Below are 4,197 nucleotides of genomic sequence, written 5' to 3'. Positions count from 1 at the left end.
CTGGCTTGCTCGGGGAGGGGGGGCTCTTTCCTCCCCTGAAATGGCTGCTAAAAATCCTGCTGGAGTTTGTTTTATGGTTCCTGCATGGATCGGGGATCTCCTGGGGGGGACACCCCCTCTGTGCCTTCCCCCCCCCCCAGCAGGTTGGGGGGTGTGTGTGGCTCAACCGCAGCGGTGGAGGAGGCTGCAGGCAGCTGCCCTGCCCTTGCCTGCGACTGACGCGCTGGTAAAACCCACCGCCGCTGCCTCTCCTGCCTGCACCCTGCCTGCCCCTCCTCGATGCTGAAATAAGGAGCCCACGTGAGTGTTCCCCTTGTCCCCTGAGCCGGCCCCCCTCTCCCCCCCCACATCGCAGGGCTCTCCCCACATCCCTGGGGGCCGGGGGTACCCCCCCTCCCTGCCCTCACCCCCTTCCCCCATGGCGCAGAGGCCTTCGGCTCCTGCACAGCCCTGGCTTTGTGCAGCAGAGCCCACCCTCCTCCTCCTCCTCCTCCTCCTCCTCCTCGCTGCTGCAGCGAGCGTGGGCACTGCGGCAGCGCCGTGGTGTGTCCCCCCCACCCGGGGGATATTTTGGCAGTGGGAGGACGGGGGGCAAGGGGTCCAGCCAGGCTGGGGGGAGGCTGCAGTGTGCAGCCCGGGAGGCTGGGCCCCCCTCCCCGCCAGCCCCGGGGGAAGGGGATCCCCCCCCCCCGTGATGCAGGGGATCCCCCCGCTACGCTCAGTGGGGGGGTGGTGGAAGGGGTAATGGGGGGCTGCCCGCCCCTCCCCCCCAGTTCAGGGAAGCGCTCCCGCGTTGCAAGGAAGGGGTTACTGGGGAACCCCTCCAGTGCAGGGTGGGGTTCCCCAGCTGCAAAGAAGGGATTACTGGGGGAATCCCTCAGTGGGGGACAAGACCCCCCACCCCCCGAGTGCAAGTGCGGGGTCAATGGAGGGGACGACCCCCAATTGCCATGGGGGGTGTGGGGAATCCCGCGGTGCAGGAAGGGATCCCCGGGGCAGGAAGGGGTTAACGGGGAACACACCCCCACCCCCCACCCCTGCAGGGCGGGGGTGCCGGTGCCCCCGCCCCCCAGGAAGCGGCTACCGGGGGTCCGTGCCCGCCGGGGGGTCCCCGCCGCCGGGGGGCGGGGCGCGGCGGAGAGGAGGGATTCCCCGCCCCGCCCCTCCGGGGATTCCCCCCCCATCTCCTCCCCCCTCCCGTGCATGGGGGGGTCCGCGCTCGCGCCGTGCGCAGCCCGCGGGGGGGCGGGGGGCGGCGCTGCCATGGCAACGGGCTGCTCCGCTGCGGGGGCGGGGAACCCACCGCGGGGGGGCGGTCACGCGGCCCCGGGATCCTCGCAGCGCCCGCGCAGCCGCGCAGGGCTTGCACCGGGCACCCCCTCCCCCCACGTCCCCCTGCACCGGGTACCCCCACACCTGCACCGGGCATCCCCCGCACCCCTCCCCGTGCACAACGCACACCCTCTGCAGAACCCACGCTCTGCACCATGCCCCCCCCCCCGCGCTCTGCACACCCCCGCACCACGCAGCCCCCCCGTCGCCCCCTGCACCACGCACCGCCCCTGCACCATGCAAACCCCCCTTGCCCGCCACACCCCCCAGCATGCACCCCCTGCACCCCCTGCACACTGCAGCACCGGGCACGTAGCACACCCCCAGCACGGAGCTGTGCGTGCAAGCCCTGTGCGTGCAAGCCCTGCGCCTCTCGGAGCGGGCTGCACCCCTCCTTGCACGCACACGCACGCAAGCCACGCGTGCAACCCCTTGCACACGCGCTCACAAGCCTGGATTTACCCCCCGCACGCCACACAAAGCACGCCCCGTGCTTGCACACGCCCACGCGCTGCAACCCCTATAGCCCCGCGCTGCACGTACACCGCCCTGCGCACCCCCCCCGTGCACACCCCCTGTGCACACACCCATGTGCATCCCCCGTGCGCACCCCCAGAGCACACCCCCTGTACACAGCCCCCCCCTGCGCACCCCCAGTGCACACCCCGCCTGTGCGCACCCCCTGTGCACACCCCCGTGCACAGCCCCTGTACGCAGCCCCCCATGCACACCCCCAGTGCATCCCCGGTGCACACCGCCTGTGAACAGCCCCCTGTGCACCCCCTGTGCACACCCGCAGCGCACACCCCCAGTGCATCCCCCAGTGCACACCCCTGTGCACACCCCGCCGTGCACCCTGCCTGTGCACACACCCCGTGTGCACCCCCTGTGCACACCCCCTGTGCACACCCCCTGTGCACACCCCCCGTGCACCCCCGTGCTTTGTGCAGCGCACAACCACAGCCCCCGCGCCCTCCTCGAGCAACACGCGCAGCCCCCGTGCAAAGGCCCGCCGTGCACGCTCGCACGCCCTCCCCGGCGCAGGGGGCTTGCACACGCGTGTGCCCCGCTGCCCTAGGCAGGCCCCGCTGCTCTCTGGCCTGACAAAGCGGGGGGGGCCGCAGGCAGGTGGGCAGCACCCGCACACCCACACCCCCCCCGCAGACACCCCCCGTGCTGCCCACCCTGCCCACACCCCGCTGCTCCCTGCCCGCGCGCCCACCGCAGCCTGCCGAGCGCAGGTGCGATGCACACCGAATCCGGGGGGGCCTGCTCAGGGGTGCCACCCCGAAACCCCCCCCGGGGCTGGGGGGGGGGGGGGTCCCAGTTCCCCGCCGGCGGCAATCGCATCCCCGGGAGCCGCACGCCGTCCGGGTGCAATGTGCCGAAGGGTGGGGGCCCGTGGTCCCCGTGCCACCCTGGGTGCTGGGTCCTGCTCACGCACCCATGCCAGGCCGGCCGCGGGGCTGCTTTCGGTGCAACCGGGGGGCTACCGAGGGCACCGTGGCCTGGCCAGAGCTACCGTGGCTCCAGCTTTCCACTGCCCCGGGTGGGATGGTGCTGGGCACCGGGGAGGGAGAAGCACGGCGGTGGCGTGGGTGCTCGGGGAGGCACGGGGCGGGCGATCGCCCACATCCCCGCAGATGTGGCAATTAAAGTGGGGGAGCCGGCAGGTGGCTAAATTTAGCCGCAGACAATAGCTGCGGTGGCCGGGGTGGCGGGGAGGAACCGGGAGCGGGTGTGCGCGGCTGCGTGTGTGAGCGGAATAGCAACGCCGCCGCATCGCTGCCCCGGCACTCCCGCACCCTCCGCCCGCGCGCTGGGGAAACCGAGGCACAGAGCGGCAGCGTGGGGCCAGGCGGGACCACGGGGCCGAAGCCAAGGTGCCCGGCTGCCCCTGGCCCCCAGTTCGTCCGGCTGTGCCGGTGGAGCCTCTCGGCAACCCGGGCTCACCGCCGCGCCGGCACGTGCCGACACTGGGCCATGGTCGCCGGTGGCAGCGCTCGAGGGGAGCGGAGGCCGGGATCTGCCTGCAGGTGGGTGCACCGGGGGGGGGGCGGTGGGCTGGGGACCCCCCCGGCTTCTGGGGACCTGCTGGTGCTGGGGAATCCCCTGACTCTTGGGGGACTCCCCTGACTCCTGGGGATCCCCCAGCTCCTGGCCCCCCCCCCCGGCTTGGGGGGGACCCCCCGGCGCAGCGGGGATGGAGCGGGGCAGCGGGGGGATGCCCGGGGGCAGCACGGCTCTTTGGGAAGGGGACGCCATGGCGGGGGGGGGCGGGGGGCTGACCCGAGGGCACCCCGAGGCTCTGGGGTCCAGGGCCCGTTCGGCTGCCCCTGCTCCCACCCGCCGTGCACCCCGCAGCCCCCGGCGCGGTGGGGAGCCCGGGGGGGGCCGGATTGGGGCAGCGGGGCGCGGGAGGCAGCCCACGGTGGTGACAATGAGGACGCGATGGGAGTGACTCTGCCCGGCTAAAAATATCCTCCTCCCCCGTCCTCCGCCAGCGCCGCGGCCTCAAGGTCACTGCCCGCTGTGGCGGGGCCGGGGGGGACGCGGGGGCGTGGGGCGGGGAAGCCCCTGGCCCCCCCCCGCGCCGCAGCTCCCACACGAGCACGGCCACGGCCACCGTCGCCACCGCCGCTCTGCCGTGCGGAGAGCTGCCGGCGACCGCGGCCCCTGCGCCCCGGCCCATGCCCCCGCTGCCCCCCGGCTCGTCCCGACGCTCCCCATAGCGTGGGGCCGTGGCAGGTGAGCGGGCGCGGGGGTGGCAGTGGTGGGGGACCCCGGGGACGGCAGCGGTGGAGACCCCGGGGATGGCTTCCCCCGGCCGTGGCTGGGTGCCTGGGTGGGGGGACCCGGGGGACG

The sequence above is a fragment of the Ciconia boyciana genome, chromosome 24 (genome assembly GCF_034638445.1).
Source record: "Ciconia boyciana chromosome 24, ASM3463844v1, whole genome shotgun sequence".
NCBI classification, from domain to species: Eukaryota; Metazoa; Chordata; class Aves; order Ciconiiformes; family Ciconiidae; genus Ciconia; species Ciconia boyciana.
This window is presented reverse-complemented; position numbering follows the sequence as displayed.